This window comes from Dermacentor albipictus, chromosome 6 (genome assembly GCF_038994185.2).
Source record: "Dermacentor albipictus isolate Rhodes 1998 colony chromosome 6, USDA_Dalb.pri_finalv2, whole genome shotgun sequence".
In the NCBI taxonomy this organism is placed as follows: domain Eukaryota; kingdom Metazoa; phylum Arthropoda; class Arachnida; order Ixodida; family Ixodidae; genus Dermacentor; species Dermacentor albipictus.
In genome coordinates, this window is record NC_091826.1 from 1202553 (window position 1) to 1220137 (window position 17585).

The 17585-nt window shown below is 43.1% G+C and overlaps 1 protein-coding gene across 3 annotated transcripts in view; it reads right to left on the minus strand.

Annotated features, from left to right (window-relative positions):
* Window positions 1-5241: 5241 nt before the first annotated feature.
* The window catches only part of LOC139060739 (stromal membrane-associated protein 1), a 208475-nt gene continuing 196131 nt past the window's right edge, over window positions 5242-17585 (minus strand). For all 3 annotated transcript variants that reach the window (XM_070539806.1, XM_070539805.1, XM_070539804.1), the window contains exon 11: window positions 5242-6141. The gene's annotated coding sequence lies outside the window, so the exon portion shown is untranslated. The remainder of the gene's footprint in view (window positions 6142-17585) is intronic.

The window sequence follows — 17585 nt, forward strand, 5'->3', positions numbered from 1 at the left end:
AGTATGGCCGCGGATGGTAGTAATTTGTTCGTGAGTGGTCGCGTGCGTCAGTTGTCTTCATCGAGAAGAATAGCAATGGTGCACGCCGATACTCTGGAACCGTTTCTGATGCGTAGGAATAGTGTTCAGCTGATAACCATTCAAAATTATTGTTGACTGGTACAACATCAGCTACAAAGCTCTTGACCATTACCACCAATGCACATAGAAAGGAACTTAATAATGCGATGGTTTGAAGCAGTGATATGATTGGCCCATTGTGCATGTCCACTTTTCGTCTCGATTGTGCGTGCTGTTAGCGGCAAGCTAAATCTGCCGCTAAGTAGGTTGAGCTTACCATTGAGGTGAATATGCGAGAAGGTAAATATGTCATTGCGGCCCCCATAATGAAGTACAAAAAAGATAATGACAGAAATGCATATGCTGCACATCCAGGGCACACTTATCAATTTAATTATTTAATGGAGCAAACAACAAAAGTACACACAACAGGACGTTCCATCTGAGTGTTCTCTAAGTCCAACTTCATTATCGAGGCCACAATGACGTACCTACATTCTCCTGGCATCGTTGCCTCAATGATAAACTCAAGCTACTTAGTGGTAGATTTAGCTTGCCAGTAACAGTACACTCAATTAAATTGAGACTAAACATGGACATGCGCAAGGGGCTAGGCATATCACTGCTTAAAATCTTTACATTATTATGCTGCTTTCTATGCACTGGTGGGAATGGCCAAGAGCTTTGTAGCTTATTTTGCATAGTCAACAAAAATTTTGAATGGTTGTCGGCCAGACACTATTCCTACACATCAGAAATGGTTCCAGAGTACCGGAACGCACCATTGCTATTCTTCTCTAAGATAACCGATGGCTGCAACTACTCAAAAACAAATTACTACCATCCATGGCCACACTGAGAAAACCAGTGCACTCAAAAAAATACAGCTTGTCCGGAGCAGTAAAGCGAGCCACAGAAAGGCACAAAGAGATTCACGGCAATAGAGTCACGTGGAATGCTAATAGCCCATTCAGCAATTTCACTTTCACACTAAAGTCGTTCAGCTAGTAAAATGGCCCAGCTACAAGTCCGCTGCGTTATGAGTACAAACAGATAAATGTGACACAGCAAAGCAGCTGATAACAAGCCAGGAAGTTTCAGTTTGCTGAGTGCACCATGATACAGCTGCCGTGCGATGAGTGCGTACTAGGTAAACAAACACCTCTCTCACCAAGGCCACATCGCCAGTATGATGTATGAATGCGTAATGCACCACCAATGAATCATGGACTGAGCACGCACAGCCCATTACTATGGCGAACATAGCTTGATGGCAGAGTGATCACATGCGCGATATGGAGGTTTCTGAAAGCGTGTGAAGGACATGCTGTAAAATGTTTTTCCGGCGTGGTATAGGTAAACCATGTGCAAACTGTGCCTACGTTTACCTGAACAAAAGATGCATTTTAGAAAAGTGCTTGAAGCAGCATGTGTATGATGCGAAAATAAAAAATGTCGCTGGCGACGTGTTTGCGGAGGACGTGGCAGCCTCTAACCATGATATTGGCCTTGGATAAAACTTTCGTTATCGCCAAGAATCTTAATTTCATGCCAGTATCCTTGGTGCTTCCTATCCCACTACACAAAGAGGGTGAATCGCAGCAATGGCATTATCCTGTATGCATACACAAGATGCCTAGGTTGAATTTCTAGCACTTAGTGTTTGCAAACAAAGCTTCCGTACAAATGAGTGGGAGCTCTTATCAGTCACATGCTATCAAATCTCTTCATAACCCTGTTGAAGGGGAGCCTATATTCATTACTGCAGTTCACTGCATTGCAAGCGTAATGAAGTGCACAAATTTTACGGCCTTGCGGCCAGTAGAACCACTACATGGCCACATGCGCTGAACAGAAGGCAGCAAAAGAAATTTCAGCGTTCCTCAACACACAACTTCTTAGCATATGACATGATTGCATTTACGATAGCTGCCTTCTGTTTCAATGTGATAGTCTTTCACTTACACTTTCAATTGGCTTGCCTCTAGCATTGCGAAATGGTAGCGCGTTTGAGTAGGTTGCATGCTGCGATGCCAACGTTTGTCGTGTTCGAGCAGCACAGGCCACACAAGGAGCCGTGGTTTCCGAGATTGCATCGGCACAATCTCCGACATCATGCCTAGCTGCACTAGCCTGAGCGGTGCCGCAGTTGGAGAAATTGCGATGGTGATACTCAGGCTCTGCTTATGTACAGATACGTGCAGGTGAGAAGGAATAGTGTTCGACGGCGTATTCAACGCAATTACCTAAAAATTTTGGCACCGAATGTGTACCATACCCCACGGAATGCGATCGAGTCTGCAAAGGTCAGGCATTTCTTGTTTCGAAAACAAGTCATGTTCGGCAAATCTATTGCCAGGATAATTTTACTCTGTTGAAAGAAGGTTTTAAAACGTGGATATCCACAGAGATTTCAACTGGGATTTCACTTAGTTACATCCAATAATCGTCATGTTCCGTTTCGTTACAACGCAGTGCAACATGTGTTTGTTAATATCTTGTCTTACCTTCTAATTACAGGTGACAAATCTGAGCTCAAGCAACATAACGAACAAACTACATTGTCTGCAGGTGCATCAGCCTTTGGAACTGCCTAAGCCAGCTCCCTGAATCATGAAGTGACCAATGTGATAACAATCACAAAGCAAATCTTTAGATAGTGCATTAGAAACGTTTTGCTTATGTAGTGGTGTTACTGATCTGATTTATCAAAAATTCTTTGAAACCTTTGGCCACTTCAGTGCTTCATTTGTGTGATTAATCACCCTTAATGTTAAGTGAGGCTTTAACATGTGTTGTCACCTTTGTGGCCTTGACAATATTTCATTGGTGCTATGGTGGGTTGTAAGAAATGGGCCGTAGGCATTGGTTCTGTTGGTGCAGCCAAACTTTTCAATATTGCAAGGATTAGGAGCATTCCCATTGTTTTATACATTTAGCCTGTCAGGAGCCATTCAATTTTTTTTAATTAATGCTATTGTGGAAGGATGTATTGTGTTCCTAAATTCATGTGTGTGCCAAACATCCATGGAAGAAAAACTTCTGTGATAGTGTTGCTGAAGTCTCATATTATTCCATTCGCAAATCCCGAACAATGTTGACAAGGAAAATGATGTTGGGTTTTGCGAGACCATCACATATGTGCAGTGTATGCCATTTCTAGCCAGATCGCTGAATCTCGGCATCATTTCGTTGGACAGTTGATCTGGAAGGAAACCGAAATTGGATAGCTATGTTATGACTGAATTTTACTGTCAAGAGACTACTTAAAATGTCACCTTTGTGCTAGTGCTTCCCCTGGCAATGGTGTTCCCACTGTAAATTGACAGGTTTGTAGGTCTTGCTGTAACTTTTGCAAGTACACCCTAGCCCAATGAACAAGTGGTACTTTTTGATGGATTGTTAAGGTGCTGATACTTGCAATGAATGTTAAATATGCCTGACCAGAAGTGCTGCCACTTCTTTAAAAATTATGGGGCTTTACGTGCCAAAACCACTTTCTGATTATGAGGCACGCCGTAGTGGAGAACTCCGGAAATTTCGACCACCTGGGGTTATTTAACGTGCACCTAAATCTAAGTACACGGGTGTTTTTGCATTTCGCCCCCATCGAAATGCGGCCGCCATGGCCAGGATTCGATCCCGCGACCTCGTGTTTAGCAGCCTAACTGCCACTTCTTGAAGATTTTGAATGACTTGTATGTTCGTTAGCTCGGGGCCTTAAGTGACCTGTCACTCAACAAATTGCTTTACTAAAATATAGGGCTATGTTACACAGATATTGACTCGAAGGTATCGTACCTTGCTTGTCAAGTTTGTTTAGTCTGTTGGGAAAACATTTTTAGGACAGCTACACTTCTCGCAAAATTTCTTACGGCCATTTTTAAAACTGCTATGAGACGTCTTGCAAGACATAGCAGTTTCCAAAACAGCTACGAAACATCTGTTTTCAAAACGGCTACAAGATGTCTTGCAAAACGTCTTACATCCCTTATTTTGGTGGTGCATTAGACGGTCTTCACGATGGCTACAACACGTTTTAAGACATCCGACAAAGTTTTGGTAAAATGTCTTCGTCTTAAATATCTTGCCAAGAAGTCTTGAAGATGTGTTGTAAATGTTTATAATGATTTTCAAGACGTCTTGTAGACAGCTAATAGACCAATGTGTGTTCAGTGGGTGTGGCGCCGTCGGAAGCATAGTGCACCCTTTTGATAGGCAATTACCGAAACACGCCACCGTTCCTTGTTGCAGACTGTGATCGTATACATTTTCCAGCCGCTAGATCCTATGTGAACAAGAAAAGGCACGAGGCACGTGATCGAGAACAGTATATAGTCACCCGTCTCACGTGAAAACGATGGCACGCAGTTTATTCTGGTATGAGCAAATCTCCGCCCAGATCGTCGCAAACCACATCCACAGCTATTGCTGCCAAACCTATTGCGACAAGCATCTACACCTATCTGTTATAACAGCACGAGTAGTAGTGCCATTGGTAGTGTATTGGAAACGTTTAGTAGGTGGCAATCCAAACACGCTGGGCATCACGTTTCACTTCGGCGGCATCCGGCATCATCCACCAGCTCAATTTCGTTTCGGTTTCCCGTTGGCCCCTTAAAACACCACACAATTAGAAAACAATGATATACGTTTCGGGCCGCCGGAGCTCTACCAGCTTGGCGTGCGTTGATGTCTCGTGCCGCAGCGATCCCCGCGATGCTTAGCATTATGTAGATGTCAATAATAGTTGAGTGCCATTTGCTAGTTACTTCGGATCGTACGTCTTTCCCAGTTTTTTCCGAAACGTATGAAAGGTTATACTGTATATCACTGTCACTCAGAACTGTCGTTCATGCGAACTGCTATTATATTTATGCTCAAAGGGAAGCACCACAGACTTATCTGAAATGGGGACCCAGTTATCAAATGACAACTTAAGAACTTGAATAAAGTTCTTAAGTTGTCAGGTGTTCAAGACAAGGAACGCAGACAACAGCATTGACGGAATCAATATATTGTTGCCTTTACTTTTTTTGGAAAAGTAAAAAGAAAGTATGTGCACCAAATGGTTTTATGAAGGAATTGATGTTCGGTCATTTGTCTAAATACAGACAAGATTGTGTGAAAAACCAAACTAACTAAGCAACAACTAAAATGTCTTGAACAGCACACTAGAAAAACATTGCAACATTTTTTATTCATGCAGAACAGTTACAAAAGTGATGGCTAGAGCTTCATAACAAAACACTTGCCGAGCCTCGTTAAAAAGGACCTCTGATTAAAAAAAAAACAATCAGCAAAAGTGAGTTGTCTATCTTACACCAGCTTTCTTTTAAATGTTTGCCCTAAAACACACCATTCCCAGATAAGAAAACAGGAGGAACTATGACTGAGCCCATTGGAACAAAGCTGCTTACACCTGTCTATTCCCTTAACTATGCCAAAACCGTAGATGGATGCAACAAAAACTAAGCATATGCAAAAATTCATTGTCTAGCAAAATAACATCGAACCGTGTAAATGGAAAAGAAACTGAAAGGAGACTAATTTAGTCGCAACACCTCCACCAATGAAATTAATAGGTCAGTGAAACTAAAGGTACATATGTGGGCTAAAAACTAAGAAAGCAAGTAAGTTTTTTTGTTGTTGTTGTTTAAAGTAAAGCACAGAAAGGTAGTCTAGAGACCTTCCTTGCCCTTCCACATAAACTAACAGTACAGCAAGCTCAGCTTTCTTTTCATTTAAAAACTAAATTGCAGCACGAGCTTTCAAATTTGTGCAAGGCAACATTGTACAATTACATGGTCCTGAAACCTTTATAAAAAAAAAGCATGGCTTCAAAAAATGACTTTGGGGGGAGAGGGAAGGGATATAGGTACAGGATTGTGGCACAGCCTTTCTTCCCACCTCTGATCGAGGAGGTATAAATAACTTAATTGGGCAAAACGCTTCCTGCTACTAGCATTTTATGTTTCAGGCTTTGTGGCATCATTTACTTCTTCCAGGAAGTGAAGCCCAGGTGCAAAGTCCAGATGATGAAGTGGAGCCGCACAGCCAATTTTCGTCCCTACCAGACACCTGCAGGGATATTTTTTTGGTAAAAACATATTTTCAGAACTTTTGGGTTTAAACTGTTGTAGAAAACAATTAATCCATTTTCACTCGTGTTTTACCTGCACTTATGCAGTAAAGAGCAATTCCACTGAAGCATGGGAAATTATACAAAGCTTTTTTCATAGCCCTTTCACAACTCACCCAAAGAAAAGATCTATAAGGCTATGAGAAGGTAGTGGCAGACGCAAGAGGTTAATAGGAGTGACAACTAAGACTGCACTAAATAAGGCACATCAATTCATAATACCGAGAAGTGGCCCTGTACACTGTTGTGCACCCCTTGTTCCAGCCAATCATCAGAGTGTGCTATGCCACTTTTCCTACGAGGCTTCTATAACGTGATATCTTCAAGCATCATTCTCTGCAACAGCAATGATGACAACACTGACAGAACTTTGTGGAAAGCCTATGCCATGAGTAACTTAAATATGCATCCAAACAGGTAATGTTTGATGGCTACTACGAGCTCCAACAACTTGGCCTTCATTACTATTCTGCTGTAACTTCCCCATGAATCACCAGGTCAAGCTGGTGCGCGAGACTATTGCAAACTGAAAATATGTTGTAAAGCTAAACCATGCTGTTTGGCAAAATTGTATAATCCAAGTTCATAGCCTAACACAGTGAACTTTGGTTAATTTGACTTTGGCTAATTTAATTTATTGGTTAATTACATTGCGACTGAAAGTCCTGGTCAGCGGGTCAGGACTTGTGTTTATCTTTGAACCCTCGAGTTGGCCCTCATGCGAACTTAACTTGCCACGACTCAGTTCGTGACCCCACTAATGACCCCAATGGCTGCAGTGTCTGTCTTGAAGTTAGGTGCTAGGAGACAGTGAATGCATTGAAGACATAGCATCTCCAGCTGAAAATGCCTATTCTTGGCCTGCTCAAGCAAAATGTTCAAGTGAAAACGGCAGGTCATAATGAATAATAGCTCTATTTACCCATTTCTAATGCTCCTTTCTTCCATGAAAATTGGTCCACAAATTGCCTACGCATTGCAATGTCATCTGATATGAAACTGTAACCTTGTTTTTTTGCATTTGTGACAACTGTATAAAACAGCGTACCATCATAGCCAGCACTACTGCCATTGCAGTCAGAAGACAGTGATAAGTTTTCACATAACGCGCCACTTTCAGTTTTGGTTAGAAAATGCCGTTAAATGAAAAATAAAAAAGCAAAGTTATTCCTGCTAAGCTAGCAGTAACAAATTTGTGCGGTGTTTTCAGCATTCTAGAGAATCGCATTCGTTGCAGGATGAACTAGCAAAGTGATTAGGCTAGGCGAGGGCCAACATCTAATTTGTGAGTGTTACAACTTAGTTGATCAATAAAAAATATCAAATGTGCAATAGGCTGGATAAAGGACAACTTGTGGCCCACAGACAGCAATAAAATGCTGTCCATGAGTGACAACAATGGGCATTAAGTGTAAATAAACTTAAACTCTGTGAACTTCAAGTTTGATGGTTTAATTCTACGATTACCAGAACTGGAGGCATGCTTTGCTTAAATGATATTGCGCGACATAAAAACGACATGGATGTGAGAGAAGACGACACACCATCTCTCACGTCCGTGTCGTTTTTATGTCGCGCAATATCATTTAAGCAATGGATTACCAACTTGCCCGGAATGCTGCTCTCATTAGGCATGCTTTATTTTTTTTCATTAGAAGATTGCATATGTATTACATTTAAGCTTTGCTTAGCTCTAATGTTATTTCCACTTCAGCTTTCTACTTTAAAGCCATAAAACTGGGTGCACGTTAGATTCAGTGGTATGTGACGATTAAGCAAATTTTGTTCACTGAAGGAGCAGTGTGTTAGCATGTTTTTTTATCTCTCTTTAATTTGACCTGCCAGTAAATAGATAAATTTTGCCTGTCCCATCAAGGTCGAATAAGAAGTGAACTGTAGCAAACAAAATTTCGCCTAGGAAGCTTCCTTTGAATGACAACAGAAACATGCTCTCCCCTTCCTTTTTTTACATACTTGATAAGAATTTTATTCATTCACTCACGAACATAAAAGCACTGCAACAGGATATGAAACACACAAAAACACTGCAGCTTGTTTCACACAGCCCATGCCTTAGTGACGGAAGCATTTCCTGCATGCCACTCTTCGCACTGCGATAGCTGTATGAGAGAGAGAGGTGTACCTGAGCATGTAACATGATCGCATTCACAGAATCTACCCACACCTTCTGTTGCACATTGTGGGGATTGAGGTGCCTTCCTGCGCTTCGTCCCCCAGCTTGCACGTTGTGCTTAGCTCAATCTCTGGGAACTGCCACCCCAGTGGCAACATGGTGAACACCGCTAGTGTGCCGGAGCTCATTTCCCGCACAAACTGTGTTTCTCCCTCTACATGAGCATACTTCACCAGGACATGGCCTGATTGGCTTCCCGAGTGGCGGCCCCCGGGTGCCCTCTCTACCCGAACTCTCTTCTGCTGAGTGTTTCATTGCTCTGGCAGGTGCTCACAGGTTCACAACGAGGTCGTTACTTGCGACCTTTCCTCCCACGACTTCTTGTATTCGTGCTTGGTGGGCCGCTAGCTGGTTTTCCCAAGCGCAGCAGGCACGCATACTTGATCAGTCTGTTATACTGTGCTGTATCTTGGGTTAATAAACCCATGTCTGTTAGCGATCCGACTTCGGAGCCTTCTCTACAATGTGGAGGTGTGTCGTGCCCTTTTTTTACCGTCCCTCAAAGGGTGAGCCTTTTGCAAATTCATCACTGCAGTCTGAGCAGTGGCCCTTTTGCTAAAGGCATCTGCTGAAGCGATACACAGTGAAGCATGCATGAAACTCACCACAGCAAGCACACAATTGCGCCTAACTCTAACTTAGCACCAACTGGACCCCCAATGACATTCAACTGCAACTGAAGAACCAATTATGCCCAATTCCAAATATTTTAATAGCAGTTAGGCCTATAATGATTCGAGTGGACACACAGGCTTGGACTGTTTTATTGGGGTGAAATACTACAAGGGTGCATAGAAGCTTGTAGCATGTGGCCATTTCCCCGAGGTTCCTTAGCAAGAGCTCCCCAGCACAATAAAAATTCCTGCCCACAGACACGTGTGCTGAAGAGCATGCTAACAGTAAATTAAGCGTATCAATGGAAGCCACTGTGCAGCCAGGCACATGTGGGCACAACATATACTTCGGTCATGCAATACTATCAGCACTTAACTTTTTTTTCTTGCTCTATCTGCCACATGGGCTGTACTGCAAATTTTCTCAGTGTATGGTGCCTAAATTTTGCAGTATTTTCATACTCCTTATGCATTTTTTGTGCTGTCAAAATCTTTCAGGGATCTTTGTTTAAAGGCCACGATACACTCAGTCAAAGAACAAGACACTTTTTCAACTAAAAGGATTCCTTGTCTCATACTAGGCACCTAGGTAGGTAGGTGGGTTGGGTAGTAGGCAGTCTTGTTTCAGGCTTTTTCATTAACAAAAAATATATGTCCGATGATGAAGCTTAAGATTGGTTTTCTTGCCCAACAGCCTGATGCTCTAACCATAAGGGCAAAAGCATACCTCTCTCATGCCAATTCCAACTATGCTCTGTTTCAGTAGTGGCTCGCAGCAGAGCCAAGTCTATAAGACCTGCGAACACAGATACTTGCGCAGCTAGATGTGATGCCATCGTATGGAATTCATTGCTTGACCAATTGGCCTTGACAAGTGGTAATGTTGGCAGGTGTTTAATTGATTACTTGGAAGCTCCTCTGGAGGTTGCAGCTGCACATTTTTGCGTCATATTGCTTCATTTTTAATAATATATGTACTGAGGCTCTGGAATACTGAAAATAGTGTTTTCCACTTGATCAAGTGAAGATGTGCAAAGAAAGAAATGCAACGTTGCGATAGAGACAATTTACATTTCAAAAGTACAAACAAATAATTGCATTGATATAGGCTAAATTCATGCATGTAGTCGGCACAGCCACAAACACTGCTGAGGACTCCCTCCTGGATTGTCCTTCACAAAAATGGCGTCCGCAGGCTTGCTTGTGTTGTGTTCTTCTAAGCTGCTCTTTTACGCTAAAGGAACGAACAAGTCAGCATTGAAAATGCTTCGAACAGTGCAGAAAGAGTGCGGCAAACATGCCTGAACACCAATTAAGAAAACAGCGGCACTTACAGATCTCAACGAGTGCATCGTGTGCAAGTGGATGTTACGAGAGGTATCAAGAGATGGTGCCAGTATCCCGTGTGACATAGAGCCCCTGAAAAAAACTAAAGCAGTGCCATTTTTGTCAGTATGTAGACTGCAAGTAAAGTTAGTTGAGGTGCGAAGCCCGTGGTGCATGGCCCTTGGCCGGAAAGGTGGCTTAGAACGACAGAAAGCTGAGCTAGTTGGTAAGGATTCATTATGCAATGAAGAAGTGAGGCATGCAGACAGGACACAAGAGTAGAAGAATGGACAACACGAACGGCGGCGTTCGTGTTGTCCACTCTTCTACTCTTGTGTCCTGTCTGCACGTCTCACTTCTTTTTTGCATAAGGAAAGATGGCCTTGTGCAATTTGCCGCTAAGATACACCAGGGCAGTGTGGTTTGGAGCAGTGCAATGCAGTTCGAGAGAGACTAGAGAGAAGGAAAAATGCAAAGAAGTAACATTGCGTACGACTATGGAATGTACGTAGAAGCAAGTGGCGTGATTTTTGTAGTGTCTGAAAGTTTAAAAATATGCGGTAGTCAAGTGGTCAATATACAGAAGTGCTTGCAGTGTGTTCAGATGCATGACATAAAGCCCTTGAAAAAGAATCATTTTTTTCTCAGGAGATTTAAATGGGGAGGTTTAAAGTCAGCAAAATGCTTGTACCAGCAAAAACCATTCTCGCACGCAAGCAGGGCCGGACGGCAGTGCGCTTGCATGCAGATGTACTCAGTGTTGACACTCCTGAAGGCAGCGCCACTGCACTGGCAATGGACATCTGGGAAAGCCCGGTGGCACTGAAGTGAAATCACAGGTTTTTAAATGTGACGCACTATGTTTTCAGACGGTCAATCAGGCGCCATTTTGAATATCCACCTGCGACAGCGAGTGCACGCCAGTCGAGCCCGTCCATGCTCATGGCTCTTGCATCGATAGTTTCCTTGTAGACACCACAGAGATGCTGCATCAGCTTCTAGGAGAGGTGGTAGAAGTGAAGGGGCGCATTTGGAACTACTTTACTTTTTTTCCCAGGGGCTTTAGTGTGACATAGTAGGCTCCCTAGGGCAACACGCTGGCCGAGTGCTCCTTCTGAATCCTCTGCTTCCACCATGTCGGCAACCCTCCTTCTTTGCATCTCAAAATATTGTGAAGACATATGCCTTTTCGGTGTCAGGGCAGATATAGAGTGAATGTTCTGCTGCTGCTATCTCAACAGTTGATCTCGGTGCATAGTCCCATTGTTCATAGATGCTGCCACCCACCTGCACTGCAGCAGTCATCACTAACAGATGACAGGGCGTGGAGGACACTTTAAAGATGTGTTTGCGTTATGATTGCTCGAAGATGCCTGTAGCTTCCACAGTGCTGCAAGGGGCTACTGAAACAGAGCATAGCTCTTTGAGATGTCTGACGACATCTCAAACGACATCAAACAAGCGTGCACACCAGTTTCTTTTAGGCCATGGATGCAGGGAAAAAATGTGTGAACACTAGGACACAGATGCAAAAATGAGACCTACGAACCTTACCACGGTATTTAGAATGGATCACATCACAAAGCAAGAATGCTTTCATATGCATCAAATTGTTTATAAATGTGACAGCATGTCAGTTGTTCCCTTCTTCCCTCATACCAGCTAGGACTTTGACATACTGCGTTAGAATGCAACGCTTCCTTTGGGATCAACCCATATTCATTTAACTTCATTTCATTTACTGATCCTTAAGAGCTGGGAGAATATGAGCATTTCAGAAACAAAATTTGAGATTAAACAAGATGGGTGATACATACAGGGTGCTTTTTTAGACCATACAAATTTTTTATAAGAAAGTAATGAGCGCAGCAAATGTGGCAATTTTGCAGATTAATTCTCAGGCAAGGAGGACATACTTTGCTGCTAATAATGTGAGCTTCAGAAGAATAATAAATAAAAATTCATTAATTATCGTTTTTATCGGTGCTTTGGAGCAGATGTGTAAATGGCAGACTTGGGGGCAGTCCCAATTAAATTAATTTAATTTAATTTGATTAATTTAATTTCTTTTTCTGTCCTTTTTTTTAAAACCATGGTGCATCTGCGTATGACATCCTCCAGTGCACTACATCTGCAGGCTTGGAGTGGCGCCTGACACTAGAAAAAGATGCCGAGAGCGAGTGGGGCTATACTAATCAAGGTACAACCAAATTAGGAAGGCCCACTAAGCTTGAACGAAGACACTCCCTGACCAGAACAGGAATTGGCCTCCCTGGTGCAGTATTCGGCCACAACCTCCCTAATGAAATGATCTCCTCAAAGAAATTGCCCTCAGTCCCCAGTGGCTGCGGAGCATCTGACCAAGGCGGCGGTCAGACTTGCAATGCAGCAGAGGGTGCTAGGAATCCCTGGATCCGGACAGGCTGCCATTGGAATCTGAACCTGGCAATGTTTAATGCTAGAACATTATCTAGTGAGGTGAGTCTAGCAGTGCTATTGGAGAAATTAGAGGGCAGTAAATGGGATATAATAGGGTTCAGTGAAGTTAGGAGGACAAATGAAGGATACAGTGCTAAAAAGCGGGCACGTCCTGTGCTACCGGGGCTTAGCGGAGAGACGAGAACTAGGAGTCGGATTCCTGATTAATAAGGATATAGCTGGTAACATACAGTAATTCTATAGCATTAACGAGAGGATGGCAGGTATTGTTGTGAAACTTAATAAGAGGTACAAATTGAAGGTCATACAGGTCTACGCCCCTACATCCAGTCATGATGACCAGGAAGTCAGAAGCTTCTATGAAGACGTCGAGCGGCGATGGGTAAAGTCAAAACAAAATACACTATACTGATGGGCGACTTCAATGCCAAAATAGGCACGACGCAGGCTGGAGACAAGTCGGTGGGGGAATATGGCATAGGCACTAGGAATAGCAGGGGAGAGTTATTAGTAGACTTTGCAGAACAGAATAATATGTGGATATGCGGATAATGAATACCTTCTTCCGCAAACGGGATAGACGAAAGTGGACGTGGAGAAGCCCGAATGGCGAGACTAGAAATGACAGACTTTATACTTTGCGCTAACCCTGGCATCATACAAGATGTGGACATGCTCGGCAAGGTGCGCTGCAGTGACCATAGGATGGTAAGAACTCGAATTAGCCTAGACCTGAGAAGGGAATGAAAGAAACTGGTACATATGAAGCCGATCGATTAGTTAGCGGTAAGAGGGAAAATAGAGGAATTCCAGATCAAGCTACAGAACAGATATTCGGCTTTAACTCAGGAAGAGGACCTTAGTGTTGAAGCAATGAACGACAATCTCATGGGCATCATTAAGGAATGTGCATTTGAAGTCAGTGGTAACGCCGTCAGACAGGATACCAGTAAGCTATCGCAGGATACGAAAGATCTGATCAAGAAACGCCAATGTATGAAAGCCTCTAACCCTACAGCTAGAATAGAACTGGCAGAACTTTTTAAGTTAATCAACAAGCGTAAGACAGCTGACATAAAGAAGTATAATATGGATAGAACTGAACATGCTTTCAGGAACGGAGGAAGCCTAAAAGCAGTGAAGAAACTAGGGATTGGCAAGAATCAGATGTATGCATTAAGAGACAAAGCCGGCAATATCATTACTAATATGGACGAGATAGTTCAAGTGGCTGAGAAGTTCTGTAGAGATTTATACAGTACCAGCAGCACCCACAACAATAATGGAAGAGAGAATAGTCCAGAGGAACTTGAAATCCCACAAGTAACGTGGGAAGAAGTAAAGACAGCCTTGGGAGCTATGCAAAGGGGGAAGGCAGTTGGGGAGGATCAGGTAACAGAAGATTTCTTGAAGGACAGAGGGCAGATTGTTCCAGAAAAACTGGCCACCCTGTATACACCATGCCTCATGACCTCGAGCGTACCGGAATCTTGGAAGAACGCTAACATAACCCTAATCCATAAGAAAGGGGACGCCAAAGACTTGAAAAATTATAGACCGATTAGCTTACTGTTAAGTGCATACAAACTATTTACTAAGGTAATCGCAAACAGAATCAGGAACACCTTAGACTTCCATCAACCAAAGGACCAGGCAGGATTCCGTAAAGGCCACTCAACAATAGACCATATTCACGCTATCAATCAGGTGATAGAGAAATGTGCGGAATATAACCAAGCCTTATATATAGCTTTCATTGATTATGAGAAAGCATTTGATTCAGTCAGAACCTCAGCAGTCATGGAGGCATTGCGGAATCACGGTGTAGATTAGCCGTATGTAAAAATACTGAAAGATATCTATAGCGGCTCCACAGCCACCGTAGTCCTCCATAAAGAAAGCAACAAAATCCCAATAAAGAAAGGCGTCAGGCAGGGAGATACATCTCTCCAATGCTATTCACAGCGTGTTTACAGGAGGTATTCAGAGACCTGGATTGGGAAGAACTGGGGATAAGAGTAAATGGAGAATACCTTAGTAACTTGCGCTTCGCTGATCATATTGCCTTGCTTAGTAACTCAGGGGACCAACTGCAATGCATGCTCACCGATGTGGAGAGGCTAAGCAAAAGGGTGGGACTAAAAATTAATCTGCAGAAAACTAAAGTAATGTCTGAAACTCTCGGAAGGGAACAGCAGTTTACGATAGGCAGCGAGGCACTGGAAGTGGTAAGGGAATACATCTACTTAGGACTGGTAGTGACTGCTGATGCGGATCATGAGAGTGAAATAATCAGAAGAATAGGAATGGGCTAGGGTGCGTTTGGCAGGCATTCTCGAATCATGAACAGCAGGTTGCCATTATCCCTCAAGAGAAAAGTGTATAACAGCTGCGTCTTACCAGTACTCACGTACGGGGCAGAAACCCGGAGGCTTACGAAAATGGTTCTTCTTAAATTGAGGACGACGCAACGAGCTATGGAAAGAAGAATGGTAGGTGTAACGTTAAGGGATAAGAAAAGAGCAGATTGGGTGAGGGAACAAACGCGCGTTAATGACATCTTAGTTGAAATAAAGAAAAAGAAATGGGCATGGGCAGGACATGCAACGAGGAGGGAAGATAACTGATGGTCATTAAGGGTTACAGACTGGATTCCAAGGGAAGGGAAGCATAGCAGGGGGTGGCAGAAAGTTAGGTGGGCAGATGAGATTAGGAAGTTTGCAGGGACAACATGGCCACAATTAGTACATGACCGGGGTAGTTGGAGAAGTATGGGAGAAGCCTTTGCCCTGCAGTGGGCGTAACCAGGCTGATGATGATGATGACTTGCATTTATTAATTGAAGTAAAGAAATGATAAATTAAGTGCGATGAAAATGGATGAAAAACTTGCCGCAGGTGGGGAACTATCCCACGTCTTCGCATTACGCGCTAATAGTGACACGTGACTTCAGGAACTATTCAAGGCAACATTTGTTATGTGTAATCTGTTGCTTCATACCGTAGCACGAGAGATGTACTTCCGATTTGTCTGGTTGTTTCCACATCGTTCAGTCGAGTGTGGAGCCAATGGAACTATGTCATTTTCTACTATGCTCCAGCGTGCGATCACACTCTGTGATCCGCTTGTGTCTGCCTCAGTGTTCATGTAGCACTGAATTATACAGCAAGTCAGGTGTTCTTAAGCACAGCTGCCAAAATCGTGCACTCGGCAAAATGAGACAAACGTAAGAGCTCATGCTTGACACCACCAGTGGAAGTGCACCACGATGCAAAAAAAAAAAAAGAGAGGAGGAAAAAAAAAGAAGGCAGGGCCTGTGATGTATGCATCACGCAATCCTCAAGCTCTGGTATGGGCGAATGCAGGAAAGGAATTTCGCTTGTGGAGGCTAGACGGAGCAAGTGGAGAGTTACGTTAGTGGCGACGCTTACCTCCTGAAATCATAGGCTCGCAGCACTAAAATATATATATCTTGACTATTAATTAACCAATTTGAAAAAAATGTTGCGGTATAACGCTCCCTAAAGGGCACGTAGTAACTTCCAGTGTATAACCAAAATTTTCTACGTGGCATGATGAGGGGCACTTTAACCAGGCCCAGCTGCATGAAGCATGCAATTGCTATATGTAACTGCTACATCGCGGGACACTTGGTGGAATATAATGGAACTGCAATGCAAAGTTTGTACATACTGACACTATGCAGCATGCACGCCACATCGCGTGTCAAATGGCATGATACAATGCTAGTGATGATGATTTAATGGCATTCCCTTTAAAACAGGACCGTGACAGTCACCTAGCTTGCTTGAATTAATCAGGTGTGCCATACATGTAGTTCATTACTTCAATATTTATACATCTATATATTTTCCTTCCTCAAGACTTCTCCATCTACCTTGTACCACTACCTATGCAACTGCTACACAGCGTGCCACCTGGCATAATAATATGCTACTGCAATGCAAAGAGTGCACATATAGATGCTATACGGTGAGCATATCGCATTGCAAGGCAAGTGGCACTATACAATGGTAATGATCTTGATTTATTGGCATCCCCTTTGAAATGCGGTGGTGACAGTCACCTGGCTAGCTGGATTTAATGAGGTACACAACATATACATTTTCTAGCATTCTTGTATACATCTCCTTAAACCGTTTTCTTCCTCAAACCTTCTTTAACTGCCTTGTACCAGAACCTGTGCATCTGCTACATGGCGTTCTACCTGGTTTAATAATATGCAACCGCAATGCAAAATGTGCAAATATCGACACTATGTGGAGCGCATGTCACATCACGTGTCCCCTCCAGTGCTAGGACACGATTATAGGGCATTTTTCCACTGCATGCTAGCAAACGTTGGCATGGATCAGTGGATGAGTACCTGACTTCCACACAGGAGGCCCAGGTTTGATCCCAGTGGGAACTGGGTATTTTTTTTCTCATACCCGGTGATGGTGTCCAGTTTCTGTAGCAGCTATCGCGATAGCTGCTACGGAAACTGGACACCATCACCAATTGAAATGGCTATTAGAATGTGCCTATAACAGCTTATGCTGTAAAAATGGCATTCCTGTCTCATGGCTTAGAGTGGCATTGTATAAATCATGCTAACAAAAGATGCCTAAACGCTTCAATAATGAAGTGCTAAAGGTGAAGGCAGCTGTTCCCTCAAGAGAGCATTTCTGCAAGACAAAGCAACACCTATGAAACCAGCATGTGCAAGTTCAATGCTGTGATACCATAGACTGATCCCTTGTTACATGGCTTGAAGAATATGACTGGCAATTTTGCTGTTGGCATAGTC